Source organism: Brassica oleracea, chromosome C2 (assembly GCF_000695525.1).
Source record: "Brassica oleracea var. oleracea cultivar TO1000 chromosome C2, BOL, whole genome shotgun sequence".
Classification (NCBI taxonomy): Eukaryota; Viridiplantae; Streptophyta; class Magnoliopsida; order Brassicales; family Brassicaceae; genus Brassica; species Brassica oleracea.
The window spans coordinates 35,193,757-35,214,506 of record NC_027749.1 but is presented as its reverse complement, the minus strand read 5'-3'; the positions used below and the strand labels follow the sequence as shown (position 1 = coordinate 35,214,506).

The 20,750-nt window shown below is 41.9% G+C and overlaps 1 pseudogene; it reads left to right on the top strand.

Annotated features, from left to right (window-relative positions):
• The first annotated feature begins 12,277 nt into the window (after positions 1 to 12,277).
• Positions 12,278 to 20,750, top strand: part of LOC106324091 — an 11,686-nt pseudogene continuing 3,213 nt past the window's right edge.

The following is a 20,750-nucleotide window of genomic DNA, read 5'->3' as shown; positions in this document are numbered from 1 at the left end:
TTTTGAAGGATACGATGCGGAACAGCCATCTAGAACAACCCGAAGGTTGTTTTCCCGAAGAGAACAAGCGTCTGACTGTTCCCGATCATTAAGGAAACTTCCTATTCCGAAAGTTTGCCCTAGATTCCACTCTCTCTTATCTCTTTACCACCAGTTCCTCCATATAAAAAGGTCTATGCTATCATTTCTTTTTCTTACGCTAGTTTTTGCAAGAGACCTAGAACTATTTTTCTTTGGCTTAAGCAACTTGTAAGGGAGAAGGCTTCATCCTCACGAGAAGATCATCCTGAACCCTTGTCATTCTACATTATTTTATATGCAGTATTTATTCAGAAACCATGTCTGTGTCATCCTGCTTTATGATTGAGTAGTAGGCTAACCTTGCTTAGGGTTGTAGGGTGTTACCCGCATGAACTGAACACAAATAAGTGATCTTAACTGTTCTTCATTCATATTGTTCTTACTGCTTACATTGAATTGATCACTTAATGTCCGATTTCTGATTTAATCACCTACGTAACCGCTTAGGAGATAAATTGACATATATTGAATGAGCTTTGTATCCCTAATCAGCGAGAGTAGATATTAGGATATTAAGTGAACTAATCAGATCTTGTCTCTGAGGCTTGTTATCGCATCTTGTTCCAAGTGAGAACTTAGGATTCAAGACCGATCTGCAAAGGGAGCAAGACCACGATAGTGGATTGTTCTAGCCGAGTGATCTGAGTTCTATACTGCACCTCATTGCACTTGAATAGTTGTTCAGTTTTGCATTGACACCCGATTAATAACCCTAAGCCGGCTTCATTTAAATCGAATTTGAACCATCTAGGTATTCTAGTTACTTGCGTCACAATTAATTCTCAAAACCCCACTTGCTTCTCAGCTTATTATTGAACTCATAAGAGTAAAGAGTAAACTGGTCCTCTGGATTGAATCTCAAATATTACAATTACCACTGTTAACTTGACAGTAGCAAGGATTCATTTTTAGTGTATCAATGGTGAGCGTCGATCAACATAGTTAAGTGGCGATCAATACTCTTGAAGCTCTATCGATCGACACGGGTAAGTGGCGATTGATCGATGCTAGTGATGTTCTGTCGATCGATGTTGCGCAACCATCGTCGATTCTCGGGCAAACTCGTCTTCCTCGGGTCTTTTCCTTTTACCTAAAATAAATTACTAAAAATGAGTAATAAATAAACAATAAAGCCAATTATCTAAATTTTTTTCGCTGAACAGTGACTGCTACAGTAGCCCTGCTACAGTACTCCCGATTTTCTGCTACAGTGTCGGTCGATGTTCTTGCTACAGCGTCGCTCTATTTTCTTGCTACGTTGTTGCTCGATTTTCTTACTACAGTATCGCTTGATTTTCTTGTTGCAGTGTCACTCGATTTTCTTGCTACATTGTCGCTCGGCGCTGCTACAGTGCCGTCATTACTGTTCACTCTGTTTTTTTTTTTTACCTGCATAAAAATAAAAACAAAAATCAGTTACAATCTAAACTAAACTGAAAGAAATTACCTAATAGTGGGTTGTCTCCCATTCAGCGCTTTGTTATAGTCATATAGCATGACTTTGGAGATCTGATTTAGTCCGAAAGAGGATGAGAACTAGCTCCAAACAAGTCTCAATGTCTACTTCTGAAGCTTTATCATTCTTGTGTGAAAGCCTCCTCCATAGACTTTTCTCCTTTGTCTATCATCTCAGCAACAGGGAGTGCTCGAAGCTTTGCGAATGGTTGTGAGAAACATTTGATGCACACTATAGATTTCCTGACACCATGTGAGAAGCGAGGAATCAATGATAACTGAGAATCACCCATGATCCTTTTTATCTTCTTCCAATTCCTCCTCTTCTTTCCCCCAGACTTGTCTGATCGCGTGGTGGTTTCTCCATCCCTAAGATTTCCACACACATCGAACTCTTTCTGCTCTGATACGCGTCCATTGTTGATCGATGGAGAAGTGGTAGCGTCGATCGATGTCGGCTTGTTGATGTCGATCGATGGTATCCGGTCGGTATTGATCGATACTGCTTCTGCTGGGCCCTTATCGACTTCATCTCTAAATCTCAACCCTTTCAAAGAAGCTTCTACGTGCTGATGATCATCCAATACCTCAATATAAGAACTCAGATGTGAACCTTTATCTGGTGGGATAGGAAATTCAACTTCAAATACTGCGCATGGAACCACAATCTTCACAGGATCATGTATCCTCTTCACTCTTTTGAAACCCCACAGCTTCTTCTGTCGAGATAGGTGGTCTCTGATGTTTGGAGTCAGCATTGTGTGAAGCCTCAGACTCGTGCACTCTTTCCTCAACTTGTTCTTGCTCGACTATGTAACCGTGCGGTCCGTCGAACAACGGGTGTCGATCGATGCAATCGGGTGGGTGTCGATCTATGATGGAGTGTGGGTGTAGATCGATGCTATCTGATGATTGTCGATCGATGATATAGGGTGGGCGTTGATCGATGATGTGGGGTGGTTGTCGATCGATCCCATCAGGTTGGTGTCTATCGATGGTAGCCTTTGGTGAAGTTTCTAGATCTCCTCTCGAAGTATGCTGATCGTCATCAAGCTTCTTCTTCGAATTATGATCCATATCTTCAAGCCATTTCTCCGGCTCCATGAAGTCTTCCATAGTGACTTCTCTACTCGAATCCAAGTCTTCAAGCTTTTCTCCATCCTCCAACTCCAAGAACTCTTCTAGCTCCAAGAAATCTTCCATGGTGATTTCTCTGTCTCCATCTGAGGTAGGATCACAACTTGATATATTAATGCTCTTCTGTGCCGAGTCTGTGATGTCCGGAGGAGAACTCAAACTTTCAGAGATTTCAAGAGGTATCGATCGATGACAAAAGTCCGTGTCGATAGCTGCTAAGTTATATCGATCGTTTCTGAGTTCGTACCGTCGATCAACATTGAGGTTCTACCGTTGGTAGATGTTGAGGTCATACTGTCGACCGATGTTGAGGTTGTAACATTGGTAGGCATTGAGGTCGTGCTGTCGATCGACGTTGAGGTCGTGCTGTCGATCGACGTTGAGGTCGTGCCGTCGATCGACGTTGAGGTCGTGCCGTCGGTCGACGTTGAGGTCGTGCCATTGGTTGACGTTGAGGTCCTACCGTCGGTCGACGTTGAGGTGGTGTCTTCAGTACCAGCTTCCTCTACTCTGTTCATCTCTCCAGACACATGTTGTTCATCACTTTTTGCCATAATGTCGTCGAACAGCTGTATTGGAATCATATACTCCTCATCTAACGATGCAAAGAACCTGTCCCATTTATCATTTTTCTCCTTTTCTCGAGTTGCTTCAGCATCATCAAGAAATTTGTAAAGGAAGGCCTTTCAATGTCATCCCAGCTGGTTAAAGATCCAGGTTGCAGTTGACTGAACCATCTGAATGCATCCCCAGAGATAGAATAGGGGAAGATCTTGCAGAGCATGTGGTATTCAGACACTTCATTCTGCTCACTCCTTGACACGAGATCCTCAAGCTCTTCGATATGGTTTCTAGGGTCTTGGGGAGGAAGAAACTGGAAGGGGTCTTGACCTACACAATCATCCCACTCTTGGCTCAGGTCAAAGTCATTCATCTCAGCAACAACAATCACATCAGGGATCACAGCACCCTGAGCATTAATCAACTATCTTGCACTGTTGCGAATGCGACCTTCTTCGTCTCTTAGATCCCATTCTAGTCAACTTCAAGTATTAGCACTTCGATCTTCTCTGTCTCCCCGCAAGTGGTGTCGTTTTTCACCGGATGAACAGTGTTGGGATGAACAGTGTTGCGGTGAACAGTGTCAGGATGAGAAGTGTTGTCCGACGTAAGTTGGATAGTGTCGTTCGATGCTTGGTTCACGTTGTCGATCGATGCTGCTTGGAGGGTGTCGATCGATGCTTCCCTCGTAAACTTGCGGATCGTGCGTGAATCAGCAGGCTCCTTCTTTGAAGAATCCAGAAAGTCGATCGATGCTTCCCTCGTAAACTTGCGGATCGTGCGTGAATCAGCAGGCTCCTTCTTTGGAGGACCTAGAAATCCTCTCTCCATTGTTGTTCCCGGTACTAAGATGTATGTACCTGAAACAAAAGAAAAAATTTATCAGTTTTTTTTGAACAATAGTAAAACCTAGACTAAATCTAACTAAACAAGATCTAATGGCGATCAAAGCTCCCCGGCAACGGCACCAAATTTGATATCACTCAAATTACCCTAAGGAGTAATTTTTACTCTCGCAAATAAGAGGTCAAGTTGTAGTACTTAGGGATCGAATCCAAAAGGAGCTAGGGAACCAATAAGATCTAATAGTTACATGATTAAGCTGGGCTAATAGTTAATAAAGCAGTAAATAAATATAGCAAAGCAGTAAACAAAGCAGTAAAAAAGTTGAACAAGACAATTGTTCAGCTTGGCAGAGAGTTGTTTGATGGAAGGATGGTTGCTAGATCTAGGGTTTCTATTCAGGTAATCATGATTATAATGATAGAGAGGCTAATTCTTGCTTGCAAGATATTATAGAACTCAACTGGGAGTACAAATCTAACAACTTTCGTTGTATAGACAGTCTAATATCCAGATCTTGGATCTCAACTCTCGTTTATTGATCACAAGAAAGTGTCGATCGATTATTCTATAGGAATATTGATTGATACACCTTGCACAATATCGATCGATTAATCTATTGGATCATCGATCGATATAACTTCTAGCAAGCTTTACGATCGGGTTATATATGTGTTCACTAGGATTCCTAAATCAACTCTCGTTTGTTTCTAGCAATCCTAGCTCAATAGAATTCAGTTCAGAGAAAAGACCAAGCGTTCGCAATTGCGCCTAATGATTCTAAGATCAGGGTTCTAGTTCATGACTCTAGAACACAAGCAATAAGAACAATCCTATGATGAATATCACAACTTAGCAGTTCTATATTTTGGGCTAATCCTTCATAACCTATCTGAATCCTAAACCTACCATGTGGATCTATTGAAGCATGAAGTTTGTCACAGAAATCATAGATGAATGGATGAAAAGCATAAATAATATAAAACCAAAAAAAATGGAGTTCCAGGAGGACTATGATGGAGTTCCTCTTTTCTCTCCTAACTAAGAGTAAATAGAATAAAGCTTAGATAGCGTGTAGCCGTTAACAATGGCTTAAAAATAACATAAATAGGGTTTAGGTCGTCTAAGGGCATTCTGGTAATTTGTGGTTGCTTCTGGGCTTCAGTCGGTCATCAAATATGCTCAGCCCATATTCTCTCATCACTTTCGACCGACACCAATGCTGTTTCATTGATCGACAGTCCTTCATCTCCTCGACAGCTTCCTCTCGCGAGGCAGACTGACCACTCTTTAATAAAACAGGCATATATTCTGCTACAGGATGCTGATGGACCTCAAACCTGTGGCATTGGAAAGCTAACTCAATCTAACGGTGGGAAAGTCTCCATCCATAGCTAGACATCTGACGCGCCTGTGCAGTTCTGCACCTCAAAAAGCTCCAAAATCACCATATTTCTCCAGAACATACCTGAACCTGTAAATACTCTAAATAGACTCTATACAGTAGTAAATATATCTTAAACACTTATAAACCATGACTAAAAGTGGGTAAAATCCATGGTCTATCACTCATACGGGAACAAATATATCTTAGTCGCTGTTGATTATGTATCAAAATGGTTCGAAGCGGTAGCTTCCCCAACAAAAGACGCGTATGTAGTTATCAAGCTTTTCAAAGCATTATCTTCACCGAGTAGTCATAAATGACGGTGGATCCCATTTCATCAACAAGTTTTTTGACTGATTACTCTAGAAGAACGGAGTGCACCATAGAGTTGGTACACCCTACCAAAGCATTATCTTCACCGAGTAGTCATAAATGACGGTGGTTCCCATTTCATCAACAAGTTTTTTGACTGATTACTCTAGAAGAACGGAGTGCACCATAGAGTTGGTACACCCTACCAAAGCATTATCTTCACCGAGTAGTCATAAATGACGGTGGTTCCCATTTCATCAACAAGTTTTTTGACTGATTACTCTAGAAGAACGGAGTGCACCATAGAGTTGGTACACCCTCCCATCCGCAGACAAGCGGACAAGTAGAAGTCTCAAATCGGCAGATCAAAGAAATCTTAGAAAAGACTGTTGGAACCTCTAGGAGAGATTGGTCTAGGAAACTGGACAATGCACTTTGGGCCTGCCGGACTGCATTTATAGCTCCATTAGGAACGACCCCATTTCACCTGCTCTATGGAAAATCCTGTTACTTACTTGTTGAACTAGAACACAAGGCAGCATGGGCTATAAAATTATTAAATTTTGATATCAAACCATCTGCCGAAAGGAGACTCATGCAGCTTAACGAGCTGGATGAAATAAGACACTTAGCCTATGAGAGTTCAAAGATATATAAAGAGAAGACGAAAGCATATCAGAATAAAAAATCATCTCCAAGCACTTTGAACCAAACGATCAAGTGCTGCTATATAATTCTCGGCTTACGCTGTTTCCCGGAAAATTCCGATCTTGTTGGTCGGAGGCTCTTTCACCGTTGTGGATGTCAAATCTTATGGAGCCATTACAATTACAAACGATAAGGGAGACAAAATCACATTGAATGGCCAACGAGTAAAAAATTATTGGGTTAAACCACGAATTAGCAGGCGGTGGGAACCGAAATTCACACCGTCTATTTCCGTAATCGGAGGAAGGTCATGAAACCCTAACTTTCTCTGAGGTTCCGGATTCTCTGCGAGAGCCAACGACAAGTGACCAAATAAAGGCGGAAAATATGAAAAGATAACAAAATGAATTTATAGAAAAGGTAAATCTTATTTCGAATCCGCGTAAGAGCGTTGCGATCATTACAAGAGATTATAAAAGCTTCGGCCACAAGAGCTGTCAGAGAATTACCTAGCTCTAGCACCCTAAAACCATAAACCTAGTTGAGTGGCAGCTCGATAACAGAAAACGGAAAAGATACGAAAAAGGTTTTGATTGATTTCGGACTGAACCTTATGAAAGGATGCCTACGTACCTCTTTCGCGGATCAAGCCGAACGTAGTTCAAGAGTGAACCAAGAGATCGAACTGCATGTGTGCATTCGTCTGGTAATCGGGTGCCAGTCATAGAAAGAGAGCATGTCGAGAATAATGCCTAAAAGTTTCTAAGTGCAGAGAGTTCTAAGTCTAAAAGAAGTGTCCCCTTGCCTCTTCAACCTCGACGTCCTTATATACTACTCTTCGAGGCGGTTTTCTCTTTCCTTTTCTACCCTTGGTCGAGTTTATCGCTTCGCGAAAATATTCCATTTTCCTTCGATCTTCGTGGTTATCTTTGGAAACTTCACTTTTATCCTCCGAACTTGACATTTATCTTCTCCTGCATAACAAACGATAAACCGTCATAACGATTAGGCTTGATTTGGTATAAAATCGTAAGTGGGATCTTAGCCGCGTTCTGGGCCCTTTCGGGCCGTTTTCTGACTTAGGCGTTTTTACGATTTTATAAAAAGAGCGCTTTTGAAACGACCTCGATTCCGAAGAACATTAAAATTCCTCGTATAGCGTAGGCAATTCGAAGTGTTCAGCTAACCGTTGCCGTTTTATACGATCAATCCGAATGTTATTCGAGAGAACTAGTTTTTGCGGTTTTTAAATCGTAAAGTTCCAACGGTGACTCCGATCGAGATGAAACAAAAGCATGTTTGTTCTAATCCCGAAGGGGGGAGCTGCAAGGACGGGCTGAAGACAGCATGATCATTCCAGCTCGGCTATCCACAGAACTGGACTGGTCAAGATCGGCGGCTGGCTGAGCTGGTCGGCTGAGCTGGTCACGTGTTTGATCCAGCTCGACCATCCGCCGAAATGAACTGGTCCAGCTCGGCGGATGGCTGGTCGCGTGTTCGATGTCTGGAAGGAGTGAGTCGGCGGTGGAGTGACTCTAGAGCTTTCTCGATGTCGGGAAGAGACCAAGGTGGAGATTGTAGAGATGTGGTCTCTATTATCCAGTTGGGCCGATGACAAGTGGTTAAAGCCCATCCGCTGAAGTCTGAGTGTGTTAGACTTGAAGCGATAAGACCTACAGCGATAAGCCCATGACATTTAGGGCATTCTCCTCTTCCTGCATATATATAGCGACTCGTTGGTTTCTTGAGGTTTACGAGAAACAGAAAGCAGATTGTGGAGATCAAGAGAAAGCAGATTGTCTTGGTTAAAAGATCGTCTGAGCCTACCTGAGCAGATAGCAGTCGAAGTAGAAGGACAAGGTTGTTGTTCTTAGAACTAAACTTTGGTGAAGAAGTAGTTAGAGCTTACGTCTCTTGTATTACTCTCTTTATACTTGAGATAGTGAAATGGAAGCATAGTTCTTCTCCCAGACGTACCGCAAAGGAACAGGATAACCAAAGCTTTGTGTCTTGAGAACTCCAGTCTGGACGTACTGAACGAAGAGGAGACAAGCTCTTCATCAGAGAAAGAAAAGGAGGATGAGACTGAAGTAAAACCTGATGTTAATCAAAGGGTTTTAACGAAGAAGGAGATGGACAAGTGTTCTAAGAACATGATTTGTCCGAGTCTCAGTAACCTAGTGTTGCGAAAGGTTATGAAACAGACTACTTCACTAGGGGTTGGAAAGCACTTAAGAAGGATTATCAAACAAAGACCTTACCAAACAGAAACTACTTGAAGCAATGGTTTGCTAGTTTCAGAATGGAAGAGCATCGAAGTGTAGAAGAAAACCTTGATGTATCTTGAGGTTAGTTGATGATTTGGAGAGCTTAAATATCACAGTTAGTGATGAAGATCAAGCTATACAGGTTCTGTCAAGTTTGTTTAAACAGTTTGATTCTCTAGTGCATACCCTCAAGTACGGGAATGGCAAAGAGACACTAACTCTGCAGGAAGTTACGACATCTGTGATAGACCATGGATTTTAGCCATTATTAGCCATGGTTTATAAGTGTTTTAAGATATATTTACTATTATATAGAGTCTATTTAGAGTAATTACAAGTTCAGGTACTAACTGGAAGAAAATGATGTATTTGAAGCTATTTGGAGATCTTTTGAGCTTTGCTGGAAATACGAGATGGTCGACGGTTACCAAGAAATATCGACCGACGATTACCAAAAAATATCGATCGATGTTGAGCTCTTCTCATCGATCGATGGCGAAGCCACCCGAGAGTTAATGACAAATTAGAAGATTTCAATTTTCACAAAAGTTTCAAAAATTACATCTTAGGTCTCTGGTCGTCTGTTAGGCTATTTATTAGGGTTTTGTATCATTTTAGAGGCAGACTTGCCTGGGAACCTTTTTAGACCTAACTTGGAGGAAGCAAGAAGCCACCATTGATAGGAGAGAGCTTAGGATTGGAGAGATAGATCAATACTGCAAAACAGAGAAGATGTTGAACTCCCTTGCTTTCACTTATTTTGTTGCTTACTTTTATTGTGTATTTTATTTAAGTATTGTTCAGACCATCGTAACTATGTGTTTCATGATTATGTCTGAGTAGTCCTTACTGTTAGATTTAGGTTTCTCAATAAGTTGATAAATGTATTACTGACACAAACAATTGTTAGGGTGTTTAAAAAGATAGTTCTTCATCTAGTTGTGCTTAAAGCTAAGTTTAGGATTGATCACCCTTTAAACTTAGATCTTACAATTAATTGAGATCAAGCCATTGCTTGACTCAATACCTGAAAATAAACTCGTATGATCTTACTGACTAGATACAAACGAGAGTTGATCTAGTGAGTTAGAGAATATAAATCAAACCTGTCCGTAAAGCTTTCTGGAAGAAGTATCTATCGACGCGGCGATAGCCCTGTCGATCGATATTTTGAAAGGTGTATCGATCGAAATTCGTAACAAATTATCGATCGACACTTTCTCGTGATTGACATACGAGAGTTGAAATCCGAGATCCATCTTAGATAATTAGATTGATTATATCTTAGTTTGAATTCAAGAACAACTAATATCAATAAACCCCTAAAAACCCAATTTAAGTTTTACTTGTCATACCTGAGAATATACCTGAATCTAGCTATTCTCCCAACTGTTAACAACCTCAAAACAAAACAATTGAGCAATAAACTTGCTCACAAATCCATTTACTGCTTTAAAACTTATAACCAATTAATCTGGAGTTATTTCAAGACCATAATTTATAGTGTAGTCCTAGAGTCTCTGTGGATTCGATCCCTAAGTACTACATCCAAACCTCTTATTTGAGAGAGTAATTCACTCCTTAGGGTAACTTGAGTGATATCAAATTTAGCGCCTTTGCTGGGGACTATTTCTTATTACCATTAGATTAAGTTTAGAATTCAGTCTAGATTTTGTTACTAAATTTGCTAAAATTTTTCCCTCTTTTCCTGCTGACACATGAACATAAAGATGGAAGATATGGATTTCGGACGGATATCGATCGACGAAACGACAACAACATCGAGCGACAAGTCGACGGAAAAATCGATCGAGGCCGCACATCAAACATCGATCGACGACACCCCGCCGGAAGAAGGTAAGTTTGCTCTTACCTATAATGCTAATAAGGGAGTAGTCCTAGGAGAACCTAACGGTCAACTAACCAATGCAATTAACTCAATCATGAATGAACAGGGGACTGCAATCCCTGTTAAAATTAATTCAATCTCAAAAAGAGATCATGAAATAAAATTGCCTCTGCAAGACTACTTAAACCCTGGGAGGACCTATTCCAATAGATCCGCAGTTAAATTACCAAAAGATGATACCAAGAAATTCTGGGTCAGCCTCGAATACTTAGTCTTGGTACGTCAAAACCACTTCTGTGGAACCGTCTCAGAGCACCCACCCGATCACATCGAATACTTAGAAGATATGATGGATGACGAGTACAATCTCTGCAAAATCTTTCCACTCTCCTTAGAAGGCGACGCCAGAAAGTGGCTAGACCAACTACCTACGGGTTCTCTAACCAGCTGGAAGGAGATAAGGAATACCTTCATCAATCATTTCTTCGGTGAGACGCATTACTGGGATGTAAGAAAGAAAATCTCCACATTCCGTCAAGGTCCACGGGAATCATTCAGAAATGCATGGGAGAGATTCAAGAGCTACCAACTTGAATGTCCCCACCATGGTTATTTAGAACCACAAGTCATTAATACCTTTTACGGAGGTATTAACTTGCACTACCAAATCACGCTTGACACAGCCAGTGAAGGGAACTTCAGTACCAGGAACCCTGAAGAGGCAAAGCGTTTGATCAAGAATGTAGCTACAGGTGGATCCTACGAAACGATGGACGTAGAGTGAGGAAGGAGAGTTGACTCGATGGATGGACCACCTTTAGCCAAAATCAAAGAATCTCTTTACCAAATTGTCGATGATACCATTTCTGAATTAGAACAACAAGTAGACTTCGTAGATATCCCAACCTTGAAAGATCGGTACCCTATCCCCAACCCCAATAGCTTTACCCAAAATTATGATGCTACTGTTGGATCACGCCGAGGCAGAGAGAAATTTAGATTAAACCAAGCTTTCACAGGAAATTACAAAATGGCCACTGATCTGAACGGAAAGATACACATAATCTACAGTGAACTAATGAGGAAGTTCGACGCTTTAAGTGAACACATTAAGAAACTAGATGGTCAAGTCGCGGAAAATGCAACCGCCATCAAAGGGAAACAAGACGTCTCCCTGGGCGGACTGACGCGAATCCGAAATCTCAAGTTAATGTTGTATTACTAAGGAGCGGAAAATGCCTCATCCCGAGAACAACAGATATCAACAACGCGTAAAAACGTGCTGAAGTTGAGAAAACCAGTGAAATTAGGTCACGACCAATAATCCCCGATAGACCCAATCCCGAATTAGAAACACCTCGAGAGAAAGAGCAGTCCAATACTGAGGGAGTAGCCATTGACCTCGAGGACGAAGAAGAGGTGTTGGAAGAAGATGTAGAAATCAATCGACAAGATGAAACCAACGTCGATCGACCCACTACGGTAAATATCGATCGACCGACTACGGTAAATATCGATCGACATAATGAAAACATTGTCGATCGACGCTCGACTCCTCCCAAGCCGGCAGTAGAGAGAGTGTATAGGACTTTGCCACCCTTTCCTCCTAACCAGACGCAAACTAAGCAATAACTGGAAAAAGCGATCTGCAAGAAAGCATTCGATAAAATCACGTTGGAAATGCCACTAAGTGATGCCATAAAAGTATCATCTTCGATGAAGAAATATGTAAAAGACATGGTATCCAACAGCTTCCCAGCTGCTGAACACAACGTCACGATGGTTTGGGAAGAAGTAAGTGCAATAATCCAAGGCGCAACCCCGGTCAAGAGACCTGATCCGGGCAGTTTTATTCTAGATTGCAATATACGAAATAAAATTTTTCCACGATCCCTATTTGATTTAGGTTCCAGCATAAGCCTCTTGCCACACTCGGTTGCGATATCCCTGGGATACGACGAGTTCAAACCTACCAAAATAACTTTGGTTCTTGCTGATAGATCCGTTAGAGTACCTGAGGGAGTACTTGACGACATGCTAATAAAGATTAACGACTGTCACGTACCTACGGATTTCGCTGTGCTGAAATATCAGAATGAACCGAAAGATCCCCTCATTTTGGGTAGACCATTTCTAGCTACAGCTGGTGAGATCATCGATGTCAAGTAAGGTAGGATATGTCTAAAAATTGGAAACATTCTGATGACCTTCAACATGGAAAGGCTGATAAGACGACCTTTAATCGATAAACAAACTTCCTACGTGGACGATATCTCTGAGTTGGCTGAAGAATCTTTCATAGACCTGTGCTCAGACGATCCCCTGGAAAAAGTACTCACGTCCAGTGAGGAAGAAATAATTAGTGTTGACAGCAGAGCTGAGGAATACACACGATTGATGGATGCAAGTGTTGGGGAAAAATATTCCATGAAGAGATTACTCCAGCTTCCGGGTTCCGGGTTCCTGCCTCCAGGTTCTGGGTTCCTGCCCCCAGGTTCCGGGTCCCTACCCCCGGGTCTGGGTCCCTGTCTCCGGGTCTAGATCCTGCCTCCAGCTTCCAGGCCGAGTGATTTATCCTGCTTTAGGATAAATGGAAATCTTCCTTTAATAAGGTAGCAAGTTGGACAAGAAGGAGTCTCCCTAGATCCGAGAAAAAGAGGAAGTATTTCAATACATATGACCTCCCTTAAGAAAAAGGGAAATAATCTATTATCTAAAAATATAATGAATATTTCCAAATCCTAAGAGGGAGGCACGACCTCCACTATAAATATAGGTTTCTAAACCTAAAGAAAAGGGGTCCAAGACGTCCATAACCAGAGCTCACCAATTCTACAGCCGCCAAGGCAAGGTTTCGCACCTAGAAGACCATCTTCATCTACAGGCTTATAACCGACGAATCCCTGCGATTACTGTCAACGAGATGAAGATATATGCTCCCTGCAGCACGTCTACAACTCTACTTACTGGCTCAGACCACGATCTCCAGCTCATCAGCAGGGTCCTTCCATGCTCACTGAAGCACCTCGACACATCATGCTCACTGCAGCATATCGACAGGTCTACCATATGTTCCGGCCATGTGCCCCCTAGAACCGACTCCTACCAACTACAGAGCTACGTGCTCCCAAGACTACGTGCCCATTAGGCCATGTGCTCACTAGAGCCCCGTGCTCCCAAGGCTACGTGCCCATTAGGCAATGGTCGGAACCATCAACTACAGATCAGGAGGCACCCAAGGACCGATCCTGGTAGTCGGAACCATCGATCATAGATCAAGAAGGCCATGGGATTATCAGTATAGGTAGGTGGCCCCTGCCTAACGACCAATCTCCCCTGCTGCTACTAAGGCACCGACGACATATACTGGCCCATACCCATATGGAAGTATCCTAAGAGCAGGATCTCCTGGTTTATCAACTATCGAAGCAGGAGAATACACTCAACGACGTGTCTCCTTCCTCCTATCATTCCGTGGAGCTTAGCACGAATCGCTTGTACATAAAACACCCTAAAAATTTAGAAGGAGGGGCAGTCATACACTACGTGACGATGTGATAGGTAGGAGGAACATTACATGTATCCTCTCGAGAATTTCTCAATCCCAGCCACCTGGAGGCAAGAAACAACTTCTTCTCACCGGACCCATGGTTCGTGCGGCTGGAAACCCCATGCTAACATCAGTAGCAAGATTCAACGCAGGAATTACCTACGAGTCCCTGCTAGTTCCAGCTGGTTCCAAGTCCCAACCAGGAATCACATTTCTACAATCTTTGGTTCCTGCTGGTTCGGGTCTCCACTGCAAAGCAGGCCCCTGCAACCTTTGGATTTCATGATTCCGACTAGGAGCAGTCATCACCAACATGAATATCAATGGACAATCCAGTAGCAACAATCTAGCAAGCCCTAGACACCAGGAATGCATCCAGGCTCACAACTCCGCCACGTATGAGAAAGATAAGAGGTCCTCAAACAGGGCACAACTTCTTCCGACTGGGTTTACAACTTTGACGAAATGCAAAAGCTGGAGGAGCCAGACGAGGAGTTCCTGGAAATACTGCAGGCATACCAGAGAACCACTAAGAGGTAACTGGAGAACCACCTTTCTCTTTAGGTTCTAGAATCTAAGTTGAAATGTAATCCTAGATAAGCTTGATAGCTAGGTGGATATAACGCCTTTGAGTACTCATCAAATTCCATTGGAGTCATTCCGCGAAAGGAACCCTGCCCAAGGGCCGGGAACACTGCCGCTCTGCCTCCTGCAAAGGAGCCCAGGAAAATGCTAATGCTACATCAAGGAGTGCTGGTCTTCATACCCTCTACTCATTTGGAACAAATGGGAGTAAAAGAAGCCGGAGAACACATGTTCCCGCTACTATTCATCCAAAAGGAAAAGCCAAACCTCTGGGTTTTGGGTTCCAGCTTCCAAGTTCCGGATCCCAGCTTCCAGGTTCCAGATCCAAGGTTCCGACCACCTTACTACCGCTTTTCCTGTCCATGTACCCTGATATACCTTTGAGGAAGTGATAGACCATGAATTTTGCCTACTATTAGCCATGGTTTATAAGTGTTTTAAGATACATTTACTATTATATAGAGTCTATTTAGAGTATTTACAGGTCCAGGTACTATTTGCAAGGAAATGATGTATTTGGAGCTATTTAGAGATCTTTTGAGCTTCGCTGAAAGCAAAGGATCGTCAACGGTCGCAGCTCAATATCGACCGATAGTCACCACCAAATATCGATCGATGTCAAGTCCCTCGTACCGATCGATTATGAATCCAGCATAGAGTTAATGGAAAATTAGAAGATTTCAAGTTTCACAAAAGTCTCAATAATTACATCATTAGTCCCTGGCTGCCTGTTAGGCTATTTATTAGGGTTTTGTATTGTTTTAAGGGCAGACTTGCCTAGAGACCTTTGAGACCTAGTTTGGAGGAGGCAAGAAGCCACCATTGAAAGAGGAGAGCTTAGGATTGGAGAGATAGATCATCTACTGCAAAACAGAGAAGATCGTGAACTCCCTTGCTTTCATTATTTCTGTTTCTTTTGCTATTTAATTTATTTAAGTATTATTCTGACCATCATAACCATGTGTTACGTGAATATGTCTGATTAGTCTTTACTGTTAGATTTAGGTTTCTCAAATAGGTTGATAAATGTAATACTGACACAACAATTGTTAGGATGTTTAGAAATATAGTTCAATCATCTAGTTATGCATTAAAGCTAAGTTTAGGATTGATCACCCATTAAACTTAGATCCTAGGATTAATTGGGATCAAGGCATTGCTTGACTCAATACCTGAAAATAAATAGAATGATATAACTGACTAGATACAGATAAGAGTTGGTCTAGTGAGTTAGAGAATACAAATCAAACCCGTTCGTAAAGCTTTCTGGAAGAAGTATCGATCGACACAGAGATAACCCTGTCGATCGATATTTTTAAAGGTGTATTGATCGATATTCACAAAGAATTATCGATCGACACTTTCTCGCGACCAAAATAACTGGAGTTGAGGTCCGAGATCCAGATTTGATAATCAAAAAGATTATATCTTTGTTTGAATTCAAGAATAATTAATATTAATAAACTCCTAATTTCCCAAATTAAGTATTATTTATCATACCAGAGAATATACCTGAATCTAGCTACTTCAACCAATTGTTAACAAACTCAGAACAATCAATCGAGCAATAAACTTGCTCACCAACCAATTTACTGCTTTAAAACCCATAAACCATTCAATCTAGATTTAGTTATAGACCATAATCTATTGAGTAACCCTAGAGTGTCTGTGGATTCGATCCCTAAATAATACATCTGAACCTCTTATTTGAGAGAGTAATTCACTCCTTAGGGTAATTTGAGTGATATCAAATTTGGCGCCGTTGCCGGGGACTCTTTCTTATTACCATTAGATTACGTTTAGAATTTAATCTACATTTTGCTACTAAATTTGCTAAAACTTTTCTCTCTTTTCCTGCTGACACAGGAGCTGCAAGATGGAAAACATAGATTTCGGCCAGACATCGATCGACGAAGAGATAGGCATATCGATCGACAGAGCGAAAGAAATATCGATTGACAAGTCGACAGGAATATCGGTCGACGACGCACATCAAACATCGATCGACAACACCCCGCCGGAAGCAGGTAAGCATTCTCTTACCAATGATGCTAATGAAAGAGTAGTCCTAGGAAAACTTAAAGGTCAACTAAGCAACGCAAATAACCAAATTATAGGTGAACAGGAGACTGAAATCCCTGTTCAAATTAAATCTATCTCAGAAAGAGATAATGAAAGGAAATTGCCTTTGCAAGACTATTTAAATCCTGGAAGGACCTATTCCAATTGGTTCGCAATTAGACTACCAAAAGATGATACCAAGAGATTTGGGATCAGTCCCGAATACTTAATCATGGTACGTCAAAAACCTTTCCGTAGGACCGTCTCAGAGCGACAGTATTATCACATCGAATATCTAGAAGAATTGATAAGTGACGAGTACAATCGCTGTAAACTCTTTCCTTTTTCCTTAGAAGGCGACGCCATAAAATGGTAGACCAAATACCAACAGGATCTCTGACCTGTTCGGGATCTCTGACCTGTTGGAAGGAGATAAGAAGCGCTTTTATAAATCAATTCTTCGATGAGGCGCACTACTAGGATGCAAGTAGGAAAATCTCCACGTTCCGTCAAAATCAACGGGAATCATTCAGAAACGCCTGGGAAAGATTCAAGAGCTACCAACTTGAATGCCCCCACCATGGCTATTCAGAGCCGCAACTCATTAATACCTTTTACGGAGGTATTACCCTTCATTACCAGATCACGCTCGACACAGCCAGTGAAGGGAACTTCAGTACCAGAAACCCTGAGGAAGCAAAGTGTTTGATCAAAATATAGTTACGGGTAGATCCTACGAAATGATAGACGTAGAGTTAGGAAGAAAAGCTGACCCAATTGATGAGTCACCTTTACTCGAAATCAAAGAACATCTAGACTTGCCCCATCCTGCCCTTGAGGGACAGAACCAATTTGGTATTTACCAAATTGATGATGATACCCTATCTGAACTAGGGCAGCATATAGATTTCGTAGATAGCCATACCTTGAAAAATAATTACCCTAACCCCGATAGCTTTACCCAAATTTACGATGCTACTGTTGGATCACGCTAGGGCAGAGCAAAATCTAGGCTAAACCAAGCTTTCATGGGAAATCGCAAGTTGGCCACTGACCTGAACGGAAAGATAGACATAGTCTTCAGTGAGCTGATGAGGAAGTTGGACACTTTAGGTTTACAAATTAATAGACTGGACAGTCAGGTCGCGGAAAATGCAACCGCCATCAAAAGAGAGACAGGACGTCTCCCTGGGCGGACTGACGCGAACCCAAAACGTCAAGTTAATGCCGTGTTATTGAGAAGCGGAAAATGCCTCATCTCGAGAGCAATATAAATCAACAACACAGAGAAACGTGTTGTAGTTGAGGAAACCGGTGAAAGTAGGTCACACCCTATAAACCTCGATGATCCCAGTACCGAGTCAGAAATCCCTCGAGAAAGAGGGAAGCCCAACACTGAGGAAGAGGCCATCGAACTCGAGGAAGAAGAAGGAGAAATAGAAGAGGATGCCGAAATCGATCGACAAGAACGAACAAGTGTCGATCGACAAACCACGGTGAATATCGATTAACACTCTGGAAACAATGTCGATCGACTCCAAACTCCGGCTGAACCGGTAATTGAAAGAGTGTATAGGACTCTACCACCCTTCCCTCCTAACAAGACTCAGACTAAGCGAGAGCTAGACAAAGCGATCTGCAAGAATGCATTCGATAAGGTCACATTGGAAATGCCATTGAGTGATGCAATAAAAGTATCGCCTTCAATAAAAAAATATGTAAAGGATATGGTATCTAACAGCTTTCCAGCCACTGAGCGCAGCGTCATGATGGTTTCTGAGGAAGTAAGTGCAATAATCCAAGTCAAGACCCCGATCAAGAGACCTGATCCGGACAGTTTTGTTTCCTCGATCCCTTTGTGACCTAGGTTCCAGCGTGAACCTCATGCCACATTCTGTCGCAATATCCCTAGGATACGACAAGTTCAAACCTACAAAAATAACTTTGGATCTAGCCGATAGATCCGTTAGATTACCTGAGGGAGTGCTTCACGACGTACCAATAAGGATTAACGGCTGTCACGTCCCAACGGATTTCGTAGTACTGAAATACCAAAATGAACCAAAGGACCCCCTTATTTTGGGAAGACCATTCCTAGCCACCGCTGGTGCGATAATCGATGTCAAGGAGGGAAGGATATGTCTAAACATTGGAAACATTCCAATGAATTTCGACATGGACAATCTGATGAGACGACCCTTGATCGATAAACAGACATCCTACGTGGATGACATCAGTTAATTGGCCGAAGGATCTTTCATAAACTCATGCTCAGAAGATCCTTTGAAAAAAGTACTCACAACTGATGAAGAGGAATCTTTCAGTGTCGATAGTAGAGCTGAAGAATAGACACGATTAATGGACGTGAGCATGGAAACAGCAAGCGTTGATGACATAGAGGGTGACATTTCGGAAATTAACGTCGATCGATACTTACTAAAATCTGTCGATCGACAACCATCCTTCTCGAAGGAATGGGATCCCGAAAAAGCACCGAAGATTGAGTTAAAACAGCTGCCCGCTGGACTCAAATATGTCTTTCTCTATAAAGATTCATATCCAGTAATTGTGAACTTGCACTGTTATTAAATAAACTACGCAAATACAAGAAGGCCATCAGGTACTCTCTCGAAGACATTCCTGGCATTTCTCCAGATCTGTGCATGCACCGGATTCACCTAGAAGACGATTCGAAATCGTCAGTAGAACACCAAAGGCGACTAAATCCAAACTTGAAAGAAGTTGTTAAAAAGGAAATAATCAAACTTCTAGATGCCAGAGTCATTTACCCGATTTCGGATAGCAATTGGGTTAACCCCATGCATGTTGTACCAAAAAAGGGGGGAATCACTGTGGTGAAGAATGACAAAGACGAACTCATTCCCACGCAAACCGTCACTAGACATCGAATGTGTATCGATTATAGAAAGCTAAACGCTGCTACTAGAAAAGATCACTTTCCTTTACCTTTCACAGATCAAATGTTTGAAAGATTGGCCAATCACCAATATTATTGTTTTCTTGATGGATACTCTAGATTTTTTCAAATCACTATACTTCCTGACGATCAAGAAAAGACGACCTTTACATGCCCTTACGGAACATTCGCATACCGCAGAATGTCATTCGGTCTTTGTAATGCTCCTGCCACTTTCCAACGATGCATGATGTCGATCTTTACTGATATGATAGAAGACTTCATGGAAGTCTTCATGGACGATTTCTAAGTATATGGATTCAGTTTCAAAAACTGTCTTGATAACCTATGTTAAGTTTTGGCAAGATGCGAAGAAAAGAATCTCGTTCTGAATTGGGAAAAATGCCACTTTATGGTTAACGATGGAATCGTCCTAGGACACAAAGTGTCGGCTGCTGGAATAGAAGTAGATCGAGCAAAGATTGAGGTAATGACTGGCCTGCCGGCTCCCACAAACGTAAAGGATGTGAGGAGTTTTCTCGGGCAAGCCGGATTTTACAGGAGATTTATACAAGATTTTAGCAAAATCGCTAGACCTCTCACCTCTCTCCTCTGTAAAGAAGTTAAATTCGACTTCTCACCAAAATGCGTAAAGTCTTTCGAGGAAATAAAAAAAAGCCTTGATAACTGCCCCCATCGTACAAGCACCAGACTGTAATCTTCCTTTCGAAAGCATGTGCGATGCGAGCGATTTCGCTGTAGGTGCAGTTCTAGGCCAGAGGAAAGACAAAAAGCTGCATGCAGTTTAATATGTCAGTCGAACTCTCGACGAAGCACAAAGAAATTACGCAACAACAGAAAAAGAACTGCTAGCCGTGGTTTATGCGTTCGAAAAATTCCGTCAATACCTGGTCGGTTTGCGAGTCATGGTCCACACTGACCATGCTGCAATTAAACACTTAATGCAAAAGAAAGACGCAAAACCGCGACTCCTGCGATGGATACTTCTACTTCAAGAATTCGACATCGAGATAGAAGATAAAAGAGGAGTAGAAAACAGAGTTGCAGACCATCTTTCCCGGATAAAGATAGAAAAT